At 41.6% G+C, this 22,428-nt stretch overlaps 1 protein-coding gene across 3 annotated transcripts in view; it reads right to left on the bottom strand.

Annotated features, from left to right (window-relative positions):
* Positions 1–22,428, bottom strand: part of IPO11 (importin 11) — a 628,234-nt gene that overhangs the window by 240,830 nt on the left and 364,976 nt on the right. The gene's annotated exons all lie outside the window — the stretch shown is intronic.

Genomic DNA, 22,428 nt, shown 5'->3' with positions numbered 1-22,428 from the left:
TGCTGCAGCCAATCACATATGATGCAGATTTATGAGCAGTGGTCAGTAAGTTAGACCTTTGTCAGACGTCCATGTTTCACAGTCTAAGTACAAACTGTGATTTTCAGATGCAGATCTCCTGACTAGACCTCTATGACAATGAGGTTGCCGAATTTCAGTCAGGATACACTTGGCGAGCGCGGAAATCATGGTCTGTATTCGGACTGCCGAACACGTACATCTAAATTCAGCCTAAAATGATTTTGCTATTTATATACAGGGAGAGCCTGCGGAGACTTACAAACTAGAGGTGGAACTCCAAAGTGGAGACATGTAGGCCAAGTGTCCACCAAACAACGCGATCAAAGGAGAAGGATGGAGACCGGGGGCTCAAACACAACTCACCACACCTCTGAGAATGTGCAGTCTTACAATACAGTAAATGAAAAAAAGTGCCACTGTAAAGATGCACACCACGCAGTATATACAGATATCAAAAACAGAGGAATGTTATGAGCACACCACATACATGTTATGACTTCTGATGTTCAGGTGAAGAACAGGAAGTAAGAGATTAATATTATGTATAGTGGCCAGTGTGACATTTTGTTTTTATTTTTTTATTTAATCTTGAGATATGAAAAATAAAATATATAAAAAATTGTTAAAACTCAAATACGTCATTTTGTGATGATGCAGGGAATGCGTGACATAATGTCACACAATCCCAGGGAAAGCCAATGCAGACACAGTTGGAACGGCGCCGTCACTTAGGGGGATGCATGGGCATTCATAAGGGGCGTTCCGAGTAGTGGTCAACGCCTTAAACGCTTTCCGATTACATCAGATACCCGTCAGACAGCTATCCTATCGAATCACCGGCCCCCCCATACACATCAGTTTGGCCATGCATACGTGCATTCTGAGTGACAACACGGAATGAAGTAGTTGTCAGACATTTCGGATGGTGGCTTTTATCCACTTAGAAGAAAAGGATCAGGTGTTGATACTCAGATTGCCAGAGTCGGGAGGCCCGAACACTAGACGGTTAGTCGGTTCAGTTCATATTAATCTAGTATGTATGATCTAAGCTTAAATGGGTCTCACTGAGCCCAGTGATTGGCTGCAGAGGTCTCATGAGCTGTTCTTGTGATGTCACCGCTGAGGCCTGTCAAAAAAGACCAGAAATGGTAATGAAGAGACAGGGCAGGCGGGTGTTCATAAAGCTAAGTTCATAAAGCTAAAGTCTCTTCCTTCATATTTGAGAGATTCCACACAATTAATCGAGGAACTGAGGGATATTGAATGGGAAGATAACTATTCCTTTATCTCATTGGATGTACATTCATTATATTCCAACATAGATCACGAAATGGGGTAAATGCAGTGGGCTTTTATTTAGCATTGATTTTCTGTTAAAGGGTCTGAATGTCATTCTTGAACACAATGTGTTCATTTTTGAAGGTGTACTGTACTTACAGTTGCTCGGCACCGCAATGGGGACTCGTGCCGCGCCAAGTTTCGCAAACCTATTTATGGGGCGATTTGGGTCCTCATCGTCACTTTCTAAGCCTGTTTTTTTATGACAAAATAAGGCTTTATAAGAGCTTCACAGATGATCTGATTATCATATGGAAGGGGACAGAGGAGGAAGCGGCACAATTAATATTGGAGCTCAATAACCTGGGGGATTACCTTTACATCACAAATTAATAAAAAAAAATGGTGTTTCTGATCTAGAGATCAGCCATAGTGGGGAAAAAATTATTATAAAATCCCACTTCAAAAAAGTGGATTCAAATGGTTTTTTAGATTTCAACAGTGCACATTACAAGAAGTGGAAGGATAATTAATATACCCCACAGCCAATTTTTTCGCATCAGAGAGAATTGTACGAGAGAATCTGATTATGTAGCTCAGTCTAAAATTCTAAAAAGAAAATTTAAGGAAAAAAGATACCCGAAAAATTTGATAAATGATGCATATAGGGACAACAAAATAAAAACCCAGGAGGAATGTTTAAAAGGAAAAACCAGGAAGGGGGATAATTTGATTATTGGTAAAGAAAAAAAGTGATGATCACTGGAAATTGAATTTTGTGACAACATTCAATAGGGGAAATAAAGTCATAAGAACTGTGCTTTCAAAATATTGGTATATCTTGAAGCGTGACCCTGTTTTGGGAAAACATCTCCCTGATAAACCAGGGATTACATATAGAAAGGGGAAAACTTTGGTGGCCCCCCGTAAATTAAAAAAACTGTTGGACTCAAAAAGAAAAACATTTATAAAAGGATCAAATTTTATGTGGTGTTCTCCAAGGAACCGGAGTTTTTAAATGTAACTCCAAAAAATGTTGCACCTGTGGGATCCTAGATCACGGGGCTAAAACTATCAAATGCAATAATACTGGTGATGTCTTTGAAATCTCACAAAGGCTACGTTCACATTGGCGTTCCGCCAATGTGCGTCGCTGTTGCGCCGGCGACGCAGCGGCGACGCGCCCCTATGTTTAACATAGGGGACGCGTGCGTTTTTAGGTTGGCGTTTTTCGACACTTGCGTCGTTTCCGACGCTAGCGTCGGACGCAAGAAAATGCAACAAGTTGCATTTTCTGTGCGTCCGATTTTGGTCAAAAAACGACGCACGCGTCGCAAAACGTGCGCGTTTTTGCGCGCGTTTTTTCGTGCGTTGCGCGTTGCGTCGCCGACGCAGGGCGGCGCAATGCTAGTGTGAACGTAGCCAAAGACTCACCTGTTGTAGTGATCATGCTGTATATGTCATCACATGCAGCTGCGGTTTGCAATATGTGGGATGCACTGTACAGACACTGCAGTCCAGCATTAATGGTCACAGAATTTTTTTACATAAAAGTAACTCCGGTGGAGCAGATACCCTCCGGTGTTGCAAACAGGAATGCTCTTTTAAACCGGAAAGAAACGTTTTGGATATATCGACTGGGAACTGTCATGATCCGTTCCAGGGTTTATTCATGTCTGCCCTTTTTCCGGGCGAATCATGTCAAGGGTTAACTTTGCTCTGCCTCATTCTGGGCTCAGGTTTGCTATTTAGCTCCCATGAATCTTGCTGGCAGTGTCAGCTATACTTCTGCCTTCGGCTGTGAACCTGACTCTGGTAGCTTGAGATTTGAACACTGACTTGTGCCGTGTCTGTTAACTCCCTCTGTCTGCCCTTTTCCCAGCGTGTCTGTTTGTCCGTTTGATTCTCTGGTACCTGACTTGGCTCGTATTTCGGACTCGCTTCTGTTTTCTGACTTTGTCTTATCCGCTTCTGACCGCTGCTGAATCTCCTGGCTTGTTCTGACCACGTTTACTGCTTATCCCTTCTTGTACTTCTGCTTCCGATTGTATTTTGACCCGGCCTGTCTGACCACTCTCTCGCCACTTGGTGGCGCCTGTGCTGCTGATTTGTGGTGCTTCTCTGTGTACGCAGTCTCACATCCCTCTCAAGCTCCCTCTGGTGGAGGTGGCGTTATACTGCACTGCAGCAGCATGACAGGAACATTATTTCCAAATGGATTGAATGAAATCATAGAGAGAGTTTAAAGTTTTTTTTGTGCTTTTTTTTTTCTCTTGCATCAATGTTAACAAGGCAATACCAATCAGTGGGTGTGTTCCTGAATGAGGCCCACACCCCAAATCAAGTTTCTGAGGCTGGGATAAAAGGTTTGCTACTATATATAAGTGTGATTGAATTTTATACTAGTAGGATTTGTACTGTGTTTTTATGAAACCTGAAGAAGGATATACACTGTATCCGAAACGTGTTGTATCTCCTCTATTTTAACTTATCAAATAAAAAATATAAAATATCATCTTTGGATGTGAGTCCTGGGAAGCGCTGCCATTCATGGGCTGGATGTGCTTTTCTTGATTTACTCATCCTGTGTGAGCCTGACTCTGGCTCTTTCACTTGGATCCACCCGAGGCAAGCTGCAAGCCCTGTATATTGAGTATCCCAGAGGGATTTTGGAGGATACACAATCTAAAGACATATTAGTCTTCTATCAGGTGATTGCATAAAATTGTGCACCCTTTAAAGACTATAATATTGTGTTTGCGCACTTAGGGCGCCGCGATTTGTCTGTTCTTCTCTCCCAAACAGGGTTGTATAAAGCTAAGTTTGGCATTTTTAACCTTGGCATGCCTTATCAATCAAAAACATAATTGGAAAACACCTTTAACCCCTTAGCGACCGCCGATACGCCTTTTAACGGCGGCCGCTAAGGGTACTTAAACCACAGCGCCGTTAATTAACGGCGCTGTGGAAAATGTCAATAGCGCCCCCCAGAGGCCGATTTTCTCCGGGGTTAGGGGTAGGGTTAGGGTTAGGGGTAGGGTTAGGTTAGGGGTAGGGTTAGGGCTAGGGTTGGGGCTAAATTTAGGGTTAGGGTTGGGGCTAAATTTAGGGTTAGGCTTCTTTCACACTTACGTCGGTACGGGGCCGTCGCAATGCGTCGGCCCGACATACCGACGCACGTTGTGAAAATTGTGCACAACGTGGGCAGCAGCTGTAGTTTTTCAACGCATCCGCTGCCCAATCTATGTCCTGGGGAGGAGGGGGCGGAGTTACGGCCACGCATGCGCGGTCAGAAATGGCGGATGCGACGTACAAAAAAACGTTTCATTGAACTTTTTTTGTGCCGACGGTCCGCCAAAACACAACTGATCCAGTGCACGACGGACGCGACGTGTGGCCATCCGTCACGATCCGTCGGCAATACAAGTCTATGGGCAAAAAACGCATCCTGCGGGCACATTTGCAGGATCCGTTTCTTGTCCAAAACGACAGATTGCGACGGATGCCAAACGACGCAAGTGTGAAAGTAGCCTTAGGGCTAGGGTTAGGGTTGGGGCTAAAGTTAGGGCTAGGGTTGGGGCTAAAGTTAGGGTTAGAGCTGGGATTAGGGTTAGGGTTTGGATTAGGGTTGGTATTAGGGTTAGGGTTGGCATTAGGGTTACGCTTGGGATTAGGGTTAGGGTTGTGATTAGGGGTGTATTGGGATTAGGGTTAGGTTTGAGGTTAGGGTTGAGATTAGGATTAGGGGTGTGTTGGATTTAGGGTTTTGATTAGGATTATGGTTAGGGTTGACATTAGGGTTGTTTTGGGGAAAGGGTTGTGATTATGGTTAGGGTTAGTGATTAGGATTATGGATCAGGTTGGGATTAGGGTTAGGGGTGTGTTGGGGTTAGGGTTGGAGCTAGAATTGGGGGGTTTCCACTGTTTAGGTACATCAGGGGGTCTCCAAACACGACAGCCAATTTTGCGCTCAAAAAGTCAAATGGTGCTCCCTCCATTCTGAGCTCTGCCGTGCGCCCAAACAGTGGGTTACCCCCACATAGGGGGCAACAGCGTACTCGGGATAAATTGGACAACAACTTCTGGGGTCCAATTTCTCTTGTTACCCTTGTGAAAATAAAAACTTGGGGGCTACAATATCTTTTTGTGAAAAAAAAAATATTTTTTATTTTCACGACTCTGCATTCTAAACTTCTGTGAAACACTTGGGCATTCAAAGTTCTCACCACACATCTAGATAAGTTCCTTGGGGGGTCTAGTTTCCAAATTGGGGTCACTTGTGGGGGGTTACTACAGTTTAGGTACATCAGGGGCTCTGCAATCGCAACATAATGCCCACAGACCATTCTATCAAAGTCTGCATTCCAAAAAGGCGCTCCTTCCCTTCCGAGCTCTGCCGTGCGCCCAAACAGTGGTTTACCCCCACATATGGCGCATCAGCGTACTCGGGATAAATTGGACAACAACTATTGCAGTCCAATTTCTCCTGTTACCCTTGTGAAAATAAAAACTTGGGGGCTACAATATCATTTTTGTGGAAAAAAAAATATTTTTTATTTTCACGACTCTGCATTCTAAACTTCTGTGAAGCACTTGGGCATTCAAAGTTCTCACCACACATCTAGATAAGTTCCTTGGGGGGTCTAGTTTCCAAAATGGGGTCACTTGTGGGGGGTTACTACAGTTTAGGTACATCAGGGGCTCTGCAATCGCAACATAATGCCCACAGACCATTCTATCAAAGTCTGCATTCCAAAAAGGCGCTCCTTCCCTTCTGAGCTCTGCCGTGCGCCCAAACCGTGGTTTACCCCCACATATGGCGCATCAGCGTACTCGGGATAAATTGGACAACAACTATTGCAGTCCAATTTCTCCTGTTACCCTTGTGAAAATAAAAACTTGGGGGCTACAATATCTTTTTTGTGGAAAAAAAATATATTTTTTATTTTCACGACTCTGCATTCTAAACTTCTGTGAAGCACTTGGGCATTCAAAGTTCTCACCACACATCTAGATAAGTTCCTTGGGGGTCTAGTTTCCAAAATGGGGTCACTTGTGGGGGGTTACTACAGTTTAGGTACATCAGGGGCTCTGCAATCGCAACATAATGCCCGCAGACCATTCTATCAAAGTCTGCATTCCAAAAAGGCGCTCCTTCCCTTCCAATCTCTGCCGTGCGCCCAAACAGTGGTTTACCCCCACATATGGGGTACCAGCATACTCAGGACAAATTGGACAACAACTTTTGGGGTCCAATTTCTCTTGTTACCTTTGTGAAAATAAAAACTTGGGGGCTAAAAAATCTTTTTTGTGGAAAAAAATTTTTTTTTTTATTTTCACGGCTCTGCATTATAAACTTCTGTGAAGCACTTGGGCATTCAAGGTTCTCACCACACATCTAGATAAGTTCCATGGGGGGTCTAGTTTTCAAAATGGGGTCACTTGTGGGGGATTTCTACTGTTTAGGCACATCAGGGGCTCTCCAAACGCGACATGGCGTCCGATCTCAATTCCAGGAAATTCTACATTGAAAAAGTAAAACGGCACTCTTTCTCTTCCAAGCTCTGCGGTGCGCCCAAACAGTGGTTTACCCCCACATATTGGGTATCGACGTACTCAGGAGAAATTGCACAACAACTTTAGTGGTCTAATTTCTCCTGTTACCCTTGTGAAAATAAAAATTTGTGGGCAAAAAGATCATTTTTGTAGAAAAAATTCAATTTTTTTTTTCACGGCTCTACGTTATAAACTTCTGTGAAGCACATGGGGGTTCAAAGTGCTCGCCACACATCTAGATAAGTTCCTTAAGGGGTCTAGTTTCCAAAATGGTGTCACTTGTGGGGGTTTTTCACTGTTTAGGCACATTAGGGGCTCTCCAAACGCGACATGGCGTCCGATCTCAATTCCAGCCAATTCTACATTGAAAAAGTAAAATGGCACTCCTTCTCTTCCACGCTCTGCGGTGCGCCCTAACAGTGGTTTACCCCCACATATTGGGTATCAGCGTACTCAGGAGAAATTGCACAACAACTTTTGTGGTCTAATTTCTCCTGTTACCCTTGTGAAAATAAAAATTTGTGGGCGAAAAGATCATTTTTGTGTAAACAAAAGCGATTTTTTATTTTCACGGCTCTACGTTATAAACTTCTGTGAAGCACTTGGGGGTTCAAAGTGCTCACCACACATCTAGATAAGTTCCTTAAGGGGTCTAGTTTCCAAAATGGTGTCACTTGTGGGGGGTTTCCACTGTTTAGGCACATCAGGGGCTCTCTAAACGTGACATGGCGTCCGATCTCAATTCCAGCCAATTCTGCATTGAAAAAGTCAAACGGCGCTCCTTCACTTCTAAGTTCTGCGGTGCGCCCAAAAAGTGGTTTACCCCCACATATGGGGTATTGGCGTATTCAGGAGAAATTGCATAACAAAATTTATGGTTACATTTCTGTTTTTACGCTTGTGAAAATAAAAAAAAATGGTTCTGAATTAAGATGTTTGCAAAAAAAAGTTAAATGTTCATTTTTTCCTTCCACATTGTTTCAGTTCCTGTGAAGCACGTAAAGGGTTAATAAACTTCTTGAATGTGGTTTTGAGAACCTTGAGGGGTGTAGTTTTTAGAATGGTGTCACACTTCATTATTTTCTATCATATAGACCCCTCAAAATGACTTCAAATGTGATGTGGTCCCTAAAAAAAAATGGTGTTGTAAAAATGAGAAATTGCTGGTCAACTTTTAACCCTTATAACTCCCTAACAAAAAAAAATTTTGTTTCCAAAATTGTGCTGATGTAAAGTAGACATGTGGGAAATGTTATTTATTAACTATTTTTGTGACATATCTCTCTGATTTAAGGGCATAAAAATACAAAGTTTGAAAATTGCAAAATTTTTAAAATTTTCGCCATATTTCCATTTTTTTCATAAATAATCGCAAGTAATATCGAAGAAATGTTACCACTAACATGAAGTACAATATGTCACAAAAAAACAATCTCAGAATCAGCGGGATCCGTTGAAGCGTTCCAGAGTTATAACGTCATAAAGTGACAGTGGTCAGAATTGCAAAAATTGGCCTGGTCATTAAGTACCAAATTGGCTCTGTCACTAAGGGGTTAAAAGGAATCTGTCTCCAGGATTTTGCTACCTAATCTAAGAGCAGCATAATGTAGAAACAGAGACCCTGATTTCAGCGATGTGTCACTTATTCGGCTGCTTGCAGTAGTTTTGATAAAAATTCACTGTTTTATCAGAAGGAAATAATCACTAGAAGACTAGTAATCCTGCTGCCATGTAGTCCTCCATATTCATGAGTTTGGTATAATCTCACCCCCACCACTCATTGAGCTTTCTGCCTATGCACAGTGTACAGTGGTTTGGGCAGGGTTATACACAGCTCAGCATTCAGAAAACGGGTAGATCTGCACCAGATAAAACGGCTTTCAAAATGACAGCAACCAGCTCAGTAAGTGATACATCACTGGAATCATGGGGTACAACAAGCTGATCTCAGATGGAAGGAACAAAAAACCTGGAGACAGTGTTCTTTAAGGAATCCCAATATGAACTTGAATCATCCATCTCATCATTTTATTTCCAAATCTATGAACTCGCTCGCTTCATGGGTAGAGTACAGTACAGTGATGATACGTCTTGGTCTGTGCCTTACACTTTTCACGAACCGAATTGATAAATCCATAAATTTCATTACATTTGGATTTTAACGGGGTAATTGTACAATTGCACATTTTATTGTGCGCAGGATCACTTGATGACATTTTTTTTGTATTTCGAGCAGTCTTTTTTTTTAATATAATTTTGTATCTGTAAATTCATTTAGCCCAGGACACGCACGTGATATAACGCACATTTGATTTGGAGCAATTTTTCAGAAAATCTAAGTGAATTGTCTGAGTATAAAACCAGCAATATGATTTCATTAAGGACATCGCTTTTCCTAACCTCAAGCTCGATCCCGTCTAGTTCTATGGAGATTTTCTTTAAGGCAAGGTAAATATGCATTTGCTTTGGTTTTCGTTTTTTTTTCCGCTTGTTTGATGAAGACGGCGTTGTGCTGATTTGCTTGGAGATATTGTCGTATGAAACACATTCTGAAGAAGGCAGTAAGTATTTATTGACTGTGTCCCGCAGAGAATCAATCAGTAAATTACAGAGCGAGATGCAAGCTAAGGAAATGAATTTCTCCGTGTGAACATTACGCTCGGATTTCAGAATACGTTCTTGCCAAACTCGAGAAATAGCATAGAGCCTTCTGTAACAAGCTCCTCAAATGCTCGTCTCGGCTACTGTAAAGAGATGTATAGGAGATCTGTAATATTGGAAATGGCGGCTCCGGTTATGGCTGTGTCAGGCGATATAGGCTCATGGAAAAAGACAAATACAGGCGCGAGTAGGAGAAACTTCCCCCTATATTTATATAAAACAAATGCTTTTTTTAGCATATAGAAATGCCATTAATTAAAGCCATGCACACAATGATTTAGGAAAATGTATGTAAATATTACAGCTCAATATTTGTGACATTAGTCTCTATTGACATGTGGTCGGAAACTAATAATGATTTTTCATCTTAAATGTCTATTAATTTTAATAATATAATAGTTTTTCTAATGTGGTTTAATTAAAAATTCAATAATTTTTTCTATATATGCTATATGCATTATTTCATTTTTTTTACCTATTTACATTTAATGACGCTTCGTTTGAGAATCCCCAGTCAATTCTTGGTTACTCACATAAGCGTCAAGAGGCAAGAAGTTGCGGTCACTACCACAGCCTCTGTCCCCACCCCAAAACAAAGCATCATCAGTGACATCCATTTCCTGATAGTCTCCTGGCATCAATATACGAGATGAATTATTTCAGGCCCTATTGGGTGAATAGCTTCTTCTCAGTGCACAGTGACAGTGCTCTCTCTCATCAGCTATGATGAGAAGTGACGAGCTGGCTAGAGAACGCACTGTCAGTGCTCATTGCGAACAGAAAAGAGACAAGTCCGGCTCCCCAAATTGACATCCGTCGTCGGGTAATCTGCATTGACAGTGCGCTCTCTAGCCACTTTGTCACTTCTCATTAGAGCTGACAGGGGAGCGAACTGTCACTGTCCACTGAAAAGAATATTGCACAGTAAAAAGGGAGCTCTTACTCTGCATGAAATGGAGTCACTGATGATGCATCATTTCAGGGTAGGGGACAAAGGTCGTGGCAGTGAGTACAGGCTATGCAACCTGATGATATCTCATTTGAGCATCCCAGCATGTGCTGGAGATTCTCAAATGAAGCGTCATTAAACTATTAAACTATTTTCCAATCCTCCACAACATGGAAACAGGCTAGAATAATACATATGTAGTGTTTAATCTTTAATGCAATCTGAAGATTAGTTTTTCAAACAGATTTTTAGACAGTAATGTGGTTTGTTTCTGGTTGAGTTCTTACAATTTAAATTAATTTATGATGAATAGATTTGCGAACAGAATCGGGCCATTTTCCCGGCTTCCTGATTAGGAATATTCTCAAGTTTTACTATACTTGTGCATTTTACCGTCATGTAAACTTTGACTTTCATATGCTATATTTGTCTGGAAAAGTTGGGCAGCAAAAAAAAATTACCAAAATGACCGCTTCCATCTTGGTTACCTAGGAACTTTCCCCCATTTGTCAGAAAGGCAAATCCACAAAAGTGTATGCAATTTTGCCCCAATGGCAGAAAATAAAAACAACCCATGCAAAGAAATCCTATTTCCATACACTAATGGTTGTCAGCTTGTGTTTCGCAGAATCGCTACATGGATTGGTCTATATGTCAATACATAGCATATGCTCCTAGCTGTCTAATGAAGGTACAAGGTACATTGTGCCCTTGATTGCTTATAGATCAGTCTTCTTTTCTGAAATTGTCATTTATTTAGAAAAACGAAGTGATGGAGTAAAAGAATTTAATAAACAAAACTCCCTCCTGACATCTATAGCAGGCCCATTTTGCGTCTCGTGATCTGTCCCAACCCAGCACTTCTCTCCATATGTACAAAAACATGTGGCACCCTTTTCTCATTGTCTAGAACAATGGTCCTGAGCTATTGTCTTGGGAGTCCCATGCTCCGCTTAATGCTCTGCAGTGTGGATCATCTTAGGAGTTCAGGCACTGACAATTACATGGAATTACGATACGATACACTTTATTGATCCCGTGGGAAATTATAGTATCACAGCAGCACAACTTAAATCATAAAAATCATAAAAGAATTACATAGTTGACATGACAGTAGAGTTGACAGAAGAACATTATACATTAGAATAGGAAATTAATCTGAGAGCCGCATGATGTAGGGCCAGAGATTATGATTCCAGCGATGTGTCATTTATTAGGCTGCTTGTTATAGTTTCAATAAAATCAGTATTTTATTAGCAGATTATGACTAGATGACTACTTGAGTCGTGCCATGTAGTCCTCATGCTCTGTGTAACCCCTTCCTATCACTCATAGAATCACAGAATGTTAAGAGTAGGAAGGGACCTCCAGGATCATTGTCTCCAACCCCCTGCTCCATGCAGGATTCACTAAACCATCTCAGACAGATGTCTGTCCAGCCTCTGTTTGAAGACTTACATTGAAGGAGAACTCACCACCTCTCGTAGCAGCCTGTGCCTATGAGAATAGAGATGATCCCTCTACACTATAACAGCCCTTTAGATATTTGTAGACACTGATTAGCAGCTTTCTACCTATGCACAGTGTAAACCGAAAGCTGCCAATCAGGGTAGTGGAAAGATAGAAAGCAACTGCCCTCTCAAGGCTCTTGGAACTTTTCAAAATTTGCAATTTGTGAAACAAAATAACATTATGCCAGGTATGGGGACATATGCAACATAAATTTCAGGGACGTTTTGACCGGTCCCAGGTATTTACCATATAGTCACCATGCACAGTGTAATGAGATGGAAGTTGGTGCTTAGCGTGCTGTGCAGGACGGCTCTGAAATTTAGGTTGCGTATGTCCCCGTACCTGGCATAACATTATTTTGTTGCACAAATAATTTGCAAATTTTGAAAAATTCAAGAGCCTTGACTGTGTGGATTGCACATCAAAACTTTCTCCACAATCAGTGGTGTGAGCCGGGTTATACAGAGCTCCGCATACAGAGAACTGCTAGATCTGCACTGAGGAAAACAAGTGATTTTATCAAAATGTCCCCAAAGAACCCAGTAAGTGACATCACTAGAATCAGGGTCTCTGTCCCAACATCATACTGCTCTCAGATTACTCTGAAAAACTGCTAAAGGGAATCTCATTAGGTTTCTGCTGACATTTAGTAACCTCCAAACAATGCCAGTTTGTAGTGTCACATTGTACTCTGAAATATGTGTCAGCATTAGCCATTTTTGATTTATTAGCCATTTTTGATTTGCAACTCCACGCCATCTGACAAGATGAATGCGGCTCACCGGGTACAAGAAATTGGGGGACTCTCGTTGCGAACTACAAACTGTTCTCTGTCCAAATTGGCGTCATGGATTGCATTCCCAAAAGAACCATGATGGTGTGGACAAGTCTCTTTTGAAAGGGATTTTAAGCATTTCTCGATGGATCCCATTTATGTATAAACGGTTATAGAATCCTAGAATGGTAGAGTTGGAAGGGACCTCCGGGGTCATCGTGTCCAACCCTCTGCTCAATGCAGGAGGCACTAAACCATCTCAGACAGATGTCTGTGCAGCATCTATTTGAAGACTTCCATTGAAGGAGAACTCACCACCTCTCGTGGTAGCCTGTTCCACTCATTGATTACCATCACTGTCAAAAAGTTTTTTTTTCTAATATCTAAAGTCTCTATTTTATTTTTCTTAAAGATAAGAATAGTTTTCCCACCCTTGGCTGCAAAAAGAATCCTAAACAAACCGGAGCCGATCCCTATGTAAACCGAGAGTAACAATCTTACATCTATTTCTAGCAGTGAAGGAGAGATCTCTTCAAACACGCCAATACTTCCTAGAGTTGGAAAACCCTTCTTTATCAGAAACTCGGGGAAAACATATTGGTCTGGTGCAGCTGGACTTAGTCGCCTGCAATTGCTGCATCAATATTCATTGTTCCAAGCCACCTGTATCTGGTGTGTAGCCGCCAGCTTCTATTAGATTAAAGCTAATATAATCCCCACTATGAATATTAACGAGGGCAGAGTAGCCGGCCATCGTGATTTATGCAGCGCCGAAAATATGCCCCAAGTTGACGACAATAAATAAATTGATCAGAGGCAGAATTGTTCTGAAAACACAAAGATTAAATATATTCAGCAGTGTTTTGTAAGTGGCAATGCTACGGGCAAAGGCTGTAATTACGGTAAATTGCCTGAAATTAGACACAATGGGAAATAAATGACTCCCATTGACACAATTTTCTTTTGAACTTTTTTTTGATCAATACATTCTTTTAAAAAATAAAAAAAAATACCTTGTAAAAGGATGCCAAGATGAAGGAATAGGTTGTTTTTTTTTGCAGTTTGGTCCAAAATGGTCAAATAAATAAAAACGTAAATTAAAAAAAATGTAGGGTTTGGAAAAGTTGTATGGCGGCACACAGTCACCAAGTTTTGTATATATGCAGCACTATGTTCTGCACATCAAAAAAAAAAAAACAACCCTAAGCATTTACGGTATAGTAATATAGTAATTTATGGTATAAAACCACAGGATTAAAGTGTGGGTCCATAGTAATCTATTGGCTCAATATTATGGATCCATCCGACACATGATAGGCCATATGCATCAGGTCTTACAGAAATGTATTATAATTTCTCTACTTAGGTTGCCATAAAGGGGGTAGGTCATCAATATCAGATTAGTGGGGGTCCGATACCTGACATCACCACTGATCCGCTGTTATCAGTAGAGGTCGGATGTATGGAGCAGAGCACCACAGCAAATTACACTGTTTAATGGTTGATGCCAAGAACGGTAGCTCAGCTCCTATTCCCAAGGATGGGGCATCAATAGTAAAGTAGTGGACAACCCCTTTAACGTTGGAAAAGATTTTCGGCTTTTCCTTAGAAATATGATGAGCAAGCAGGTTGCAGAAAACCGCAACTTTAAAGGGTTATTCCCATCTCATTCAGTTGTCACCTATGCAAAGGACTTGGAGCACATGCGCGGCCATCACTCCATTTCAGCAGGCACATCAGACGCGTTTTCAGAATTATGGGGGTCCTAGCATTGGTACCACCAGCAAGGTATCATCTATCCTTGCTAAGATGGGCATAAACCTTTAAAGAGTAAGTAAAGATTTGCTGCTAGTTTTTTCCATATGTTGTTGTCTTAAATGCAAGTAGTTCAGTGTGGGTCCAGATCCTGAGACCTCCACCGATTGCTCAGAAACATTCCAAGACGTGTACAACTCAGGAGGTGCGCACAGAACTGAGTATGAATACAATAGGAAGGGTCGTGCTTCTGGGTTTGAACCCTTGAGCCTGTGCTTTGTGGTCGGCTTCTCTGTCCGCCGGGCCACAGCAGACATCTTTTCGCTGAGTATTTCTGTTATCATTGCTGCAATCAGTTTAGGATTACAGATGTTTTCATTTACTAATTTATCTACCCTATCATCTTTCGGGTGTGGCTTTATATACTGTGACCTTGTTAGTATTTCTTGTTGGTGATAGTCTCACTTGGATGTCCAGCCATACTGCTGCAGAATAAAGCCAATCAGTGAAAGAAAAGCTATGGTTTTTCTCTTTCCGTTTTTGTTCTTTACCCTGCACCTAGCTCGTGTTTCTTTTTAGGGAGTAGTCGTCATATTCTCTAATAGTACATACTTAATCCTTTATTTTGTATTTTGTGGTTTATTTTACTCACTCTGGGATCTTTTCCTTTTTCAACATACTTTCCCTTTTGTAGATAATTTAATCTCTGCTCTGCCCACCAGTTCTTTAGGAGGAACATGAAGCGCTCGACAGCCTTTCAGGCAGCATAGGTCCGAGTTGCCATCATCTAGTCTGTGGTTAGGGCTATCTCAGCTCACGCAGAAACAACTGGGTCTGCGGGGTCAGGATCTGCAATCTGTACAGGAATCGGCAGGGGCAGTTGCAGTTTTTCAGCTTTACCTATTTTCCCAAGTGAGTTGCTACATTAGCATAACAGGAAGCACACTGTGGCAGGAACTAGCCGCTCCTGTCTCCTGAATTTTGCACCTCTGTGAGGGGGGGGGAGTAATTTAGGCAATCATGGGGGTCTCAGGATGTAGACCCCCATAAAGAGAATAATATCAAAATAACAGCAAATGTATGGTTTTCAATCTGCAGATAGGACCCTTTATCACAGACTGATCCAGACCATGAATGATGACTGAGAGGTTTCATGCAAGCCAAGCATAAGTCATTGGCCTGACCAGACAGGACAGTGAATATTCCATGCCCATAAATTACTAGGTTATCGGCAGAACATCAGTTGCTTGCGTGCTGCCAATAACAATGATTTCTAATTCGAATTTTTAGAAGGGCCAATAGTTAGGATTCAGAATGCATGTTCCCCGATCACTGGCTTTTCTAAATGGGCCATTAGACTAGTTGCTTTCACATAAGTGATGGCCCTGGGACAACAGTGCTTACTTGAATTGGTAAAAAAGGGTAACTACAGTGAATAAAGGTACCTTCACACATAACGATATTGTTAACGATATCGTTGCTATTTGTGACGTAGCAACGATATCGTTAATGAAATCGTTATGTGTGACAGCGACCAACGATCAGGCCCCTGCTGGGAGATCGTTGGTCGCTGAACAAAGTCCAGAACTTTATTTCGTCGCTGGACTCCTGCTGACATCGCTGGATCGGCGTGTGTGACACCGATCCAGCGATGTCTTCACTGGTAACCAGGGTAAACATCGGGTAACTAAGCGCAGGGCCGCGCTTAGTAACCCGATGTTTACCCTGGTTACCATGCTAAAAGTAAAAAAAAACAAACACTAGATACTTACCTACCGCTGTCTGTCCTCCAGCGCTGCGCTCTGCACTCCTCCTGTACTGGCTGTGAGCCGGAAAGCAGAGCGGTGACGTCACCGCTCTGCTTTCCGGCTCACAGACAGTACAGGAGGAGAGCAGAGAAGCAGAGCGCAGCGCTGGAGGACAGACAGCTGTAGGTAAGTATGTAGTGTTTGTTTTTTTTTACTTTTAGCATGGTAACCAGGGTAAACATCGGGTTACTAAGTGCGGCCCTGCGCTTAGTTACCCGATGTTTACCCTGGTTACCGGCATCGTTGGTCGCTGGAGAGCGGTCTGTGTGACAGCTCTCCAGCGACCAAACAGCGACGCTGCAGCGATCCGGATCGTTGTCGGTATCGCTGCAGCGTCGCTAAATGTGAAGGGGCCTTAAGGATATCCACATTCACCATGGGAGCTATGAATAACCCCCTCCCTCATCTAACTGTTTTCTTTTAGTTCAGAAGAATTGTACAATAAGTCATAAAAAAGCTATAATAATAAAACAAGAAAATACGAAAAAATACAACTAAAATGTGAACAAATAAACAATGTTTTAAGAGGAAAAACTCATCTCTAGCCCGGATATTACAGATGCCTGTGCACTTATGCTCTTTGTAATGGAACGGTGCACGCAGGGAAAATGCAAATCTACAGCATTTTAGGAGAGTGAAAAATGAGGTCTTCAGTGGCTAATACCCTTGCATCTATCTTCTACAATTAAAATATGACTTTTTCACATTGAATAAAACATGTAACCTTCAGGAACAACTCTTAAGGTTACCTGTACTTGAAGCTGGCTCGCATCTATGAACTTTAAAGGCAACATGATTTACAGGATGGTAGGTTAATGTACATGCATTAAGTGCATTTTCACACCTAAAATCGGGTTCTTTTTGGCCTTTTAGATGCAAATCAACATTTTCCACTTTGAAAAATAAATTGACAAGCACGAACAAATGGCAGCTGCTCTGCACATCAAGGCTTCTACTGCCTAGTACAAAGGTGAAAGCCAAGTATTGAAGGATATGTCTCATATTAGACTCCTAATTCCTGTTCTTTATAGGGATATTAGAAGCGGTAGACTGACTCAGAACCTCTTTGTTTGTAAAGAAGTGTTATCTTTTGAATACGTACAGTACAGACCAAAAGTTTTGACACACCTTCTCATTTAAAGATTTTTCTGTGTTTTCATGACTGTGACACTATGAATTAACACATGTGGAATTATATACTTAACAAAAAAGTGTGAAACAACTGAAAATATGTCTTATATTCTAGGTTCTTCAAAGTAGCCACCTTTACCTTTGATGACTGCTTTGCACACTCTTGGCATTCTCTTGATGAGCTTCAAGAGGTAGTCACCGGGAATGGTTTTCACTTCACAAGTGTGCCCTGTCAGGTTTAATAAGTGAGATTTCTTGCCTTATAAATGGGGTTGGGACCATCAGTTGTGTTGTGCAGAAGTCTGGTGGATACACAGCTGATAGTCCTACTGAATAGAATATTAGAATTTGTATTATAGCAAGAAAAAAGCAGCTAAGTAAAGAAAAACGAGCGGCCATCATTACTTTAAGAAATGAAGGTCAGTCAGTCCGAAAAATTGGGAAAACTTTGAAAGTGTCCTCAAGTGCAGTGGCAAAAACCATCAAGCGCTACAAAGAAACTGGCACACATGAGGACCACCCCAGGAAATGAAGACCAAGAGTCACCTCTGCTTCTGAGGATAAGTTTATCCGAGTCACCAGCCTCAGAAATCGCAGGTTAACAGCAGCTCAGATTAGAGACCAGGTCAACACCACACAGAGTACTAGCAGCAGACACATCTCTACAACAACTGTTAAGAGGAGACTTTGTGCAGCAGGCCTTCATGGTAAAATAGCTGCTAGGAAACCACTGCTAAGGACAAGCAACAAACAGAAGAGACTCGTTTGGGCTAAAGAACACAAGGAATGGACATTAGACCAGTGGAAATCTGTGCTTTAGTCTGATGAGTCCAAATCTGAGATCTTTGGTTTCACCCACCGTGTCTTTGTGTGACGCAGAAAAGGTGAATGGGTGGACTCTACATGCCTGGTTCCCACCGTGAAGCATGGAGGAGGATGTGTGATAGTGTGGGGGTGCTTTGCTGGTGACACTGTTGGGGATTTATTCAAAATTGAAGGCACACTGAACCAGCATGGATACCACAGCATCTTGCAGCGGCATGCTATTCCATCCGGTTTGCGTTTAGTTGGACCATCATTTATTTTTCAACAGGACAATGACCCCAAACACACCTCCAGGCTTTGTGAAGGCTATTTGACCAAGAAGGAGAGTGATGGGGTGCTACACCAGATGACCTGGCCTCCACAGTCACCAGACCTGAACCCAATCGAGATGGTTTGGGGTGAGCTGGACCGCAGAGTGAATGCAAAAGTGCCAACAAGTGCTAAGCATCTCTGGGAACTCCTTCAAGATTGTTGGAATACCATTCCCGGTGACTACCTCTTGAAGCTCATCAAGAGAATGCCAAGAGTGTGCAAAGCAATAATCAAAGCAAAAGGTGGCCACTTTGAAGAACCTAGAATATAAGACATATTTTCAGTTGTTTCACACTTTTTTTGTTAAGTATATAATTCCACATGTGTTAATTCATAGTTTTGATGCCTTCAGTGTGAATGTACAATTTTCATAGTCATGAAAATACAGAAAAAAAATTAAATGAGAAGGTGTGTCCAAACTTTTGGTCTGTACTGTATGTAATGGTGTTACTTTTCATTGTGATCCTGAAAAGTAATGAAAATGCTGAAAAGTCTGCACTTAAGAACTGTGGGCATACTTATCAAGCTAGATGCGCTAGAATTCTGCCGTAATTTGCAAAACATAAATTTTTCATGGTTTAAACTATGTTTATGATGTGTTTTAGACACTGTTTTGGACGTAAAGGTGTTCTCCGACAAAATAAAATGGTGTCCCTGATATAATTAAAATTGCAGCCTGCCTAGAAACGTGTCAGTATGGGCTGCAAACTGAAGACATACAGCTCCCAAGACCTGCGTCTCAACTGACAAAAGCTGTATGACACATATCTCAGTAGATGGCCATCATGAGAAGGAATATATCTCAAATATCTCTTCCTCGCTAAGCACAACAGTGGTTATCTCCTGCCCAGCTTTATGCTCCTCAGTGTTTGCTTTTCAGGTGGGTGAAGTCAGTTTCTGCACACTGCAATACAGTTGTCAAACTAATGGTTGAGGAATAGAAGTAGGACGAAGCTGGAGATTTCCTTGCTGATCACAATGTGGGTGGTTTAAAACATATTTCTTTGCATATCACAGCTGTGCTCCTAGTGATGATGGGGTACGTGTGTTACAGCACCTGTCAGTTGAGACCCAGTTTACAAGAGCTGTATGTCTTCAGTCAGTAGCCCGCATTGACACGTGACTAGGTCGGGCTACAGCTTAAATGATATCAGGGACTCTATTTTACCTCACTGTTAGAGGACCCTTTTAATCTGACTAGAGAGCGTGGCCTCACTGAAGACAGAATGTGGCTTATCGGGAAAATGGGGTGGCATAACATGCGACATAATGAAAAAAACAAATGTGCCAAAATTCTGCACACATTTCTAGCACCAGGGATGCTAACTAATAGGTGGTGTTACCACAAGAAAGCCTTACATTTAGGCCGGAGTCACACTACTGTAGAATACAGACGAGTGCTATGCGCTAAAAAAATCGCATAGCACTCGGACCTGTATTAATCTATGGGGAAACTCAGATCACCTTTTGTTTTCTCGGGCATATTCAGCATGCGAGTGAAATTGCAGCATGCTGCGATTTTACGAGTATATCGGCCGAGTCTCGCCAATGCAACTCTATGGGTGCGAGAAAAAAAATCGGACACCATAGGGACCATAAGTGTGACTTGCGAAAAATACGCACATATTTTCCACATTTCAGCCAATTGAGCCATTAAATTAATTGGGGAAAAGCAGTGAGAAATGTAAAGCCATACGCATGTCATACGGATCCTTAGATGTGAGAAAATATCATCATTGCTTTGAAAACGGATTACATACGGATCACCATACGGAGAACATTTGCGCGCTTCTCAGCAGACAAAATCAGACCGATTTTTTATACATTGTGTCCTACTCCGGTCTTAGACAGATTTATTAAACAGCATGAAACACTAGGGTAAATCTGGCTCGTTTCAGGACTGTCTAGTGTAAGTTTACATGGTCTAAGAAGCGGGCAGTTTTCAGTAATATGCTCGAGTTTGCGAGTCTAGTATATGTCCTACTGGCCATTGTGAAAATTGAAATTTTTTTGTTTTTTAATAGATATGGAAGATTGAAAAAAAAAATAAATAAAAAGTACGACAGTCTTAAAAAATGCATTTAACACAAAAAATTGATTTAAACAACATGTTATTTTTGATAATACACAATTACAGTGTATAGGTGTAATTAGCACTGAAATATTATTCTTTCACTAATTTAATACCTGCTACAATTTTTTGTTATATTTTTCGTGTTAATGATGTTTTCCACTTTCAGTTTATTTATTTAGTCAACAGGCTTGCTTTGCAAAAAATAACAAAACACAGCATTACTTACGGTATACAGCAGCCCACAACCATTGATAGAGGTGATGTCATGACTAGAGCATATAACCACTGCCGCCAGTCACAGGATAATGCGCCGCCTACCTCATCATCACTGCTGATCCCAGTGATTGGCTGCGGTGGTCACATGCTGTAGTCGAGACCTCATCCTGCAGCCATGTCAATAAAGACAAGGGGCAGCAGCAGGGAGGTAGCACTAGAGCTGCATGGGGAAATGTAAAAGTTTGTCCTACGAATAAAATACATTTTAATCAATAAATGTTTGAATAATCATAATAATAATAATAATAATAATAAGATCCACAATTGGCTGTGTTAAAAAAAAATGTTCCTGTATTATCCAGTGAGGCCACATTCACACGCTCAGTATTTGGTCAGTATTTGACACCAGTATTTATCAAAAGTGAGTGCTGCCTTTTTAAAGCCTGTTACGTTCTGCCATGTTAAAGGCTGTTAAGTGCCTCTGTCATGATTGACAGCAGCATTGAAGATGTTAAAGTGATGCAATCAGAGCTAACTCTGGTCGCACCAGTGACTGTCAGGTGCTATATAACAGCAGGCCCTGATACTGCATGGAGCGGGCTCAATAACTGAGCCCGCTCATAGACTGATGGCGCACAACCACTGTACATGTACGGCAGTGAAGGGGTTAAAGTGACCCTCTGCATGGGGCTTTCACTACGGAAACCAGTGACTGACTATTCTAGTATCTTCTGTAAATTTGAATAGGGGATGTGGGGACCACCATTCTCTAGATAGGACAGATAGCTGATGGTTCCATAGGTGAAAACAGCATCAACATATCTTACAAATAAACCAGAAATGTCCAGATGGGAATGATCCCCTAAAATTAAGATTTCCCTTAGTACCAATTTGCCTTCTTCAAACAGAAGATCCATTGTATGCACATTGAATCACACACTGTAACCAACAAATGAAGTGCTAAGCCCAAATGGTGGTGATCACCGCAGCAGACATTTCCCAGTACGGGACCTTGGAAACTAATACGTTATAGAAGGAAGGTAAGAGTTCTGACGAAACCGCTGGACCAGAACGTCATCAGCCTTAAAAATGAGCACTCGGTCTACTCCAGAAGGCGGAAAAAAAACCAAACTGCTTTCTTCAGGTTAACACGTGAAGGAAACCGTCGGCCGTAGAGAAGATGATTTCATATTCCTCTGTATATTTGAGCTTTCCACTACAAGACAGCAAAATGTAATTTAACACTGTTATGCTTTTGAATAATTGACTCTCCAGTCGCTCAAAGTGCCGAAGAACTTGTCGCTCTCCCACCGCCTGCAAAGCCATTAATAACAAGAAAAAGGGATTTTCAAACCGGCACTTATTCCAAATACCTGTAGACTCATCGCACTTTGAATAAGTAGAAAGCAGATTGCGGGTGGGGGGCGCTACTTATGCCGCAGAACAGAACGTTCCTCTGACAAGCTCTAAGTAAATCTGTATAGTCACCTATGAGAACCACAAAGCTCAGACCAGCTGCAGTAATAAAAAATGTGACTGCACTGAGCACTTAAAG

Source organism: Ranitomeya imitator, chromosome 1, assembly GCF_032444005.1.
Source record: "Ranitomeya imitator isolate aRanImi1 chromosome 1, aRanImi1.pri, whole genome shotgun sequence".
Classification (NCBI taxonomy): domain Eukaryota; kingdom Metazoa; phylum Chordata; class Amphibia; order Anura; family Dendrobatidae; genus Ranitomeya; species Ranitomeya imitator.
This window is presented reverse-complemented; position numbering and strand designations above follow the sequence as displayed.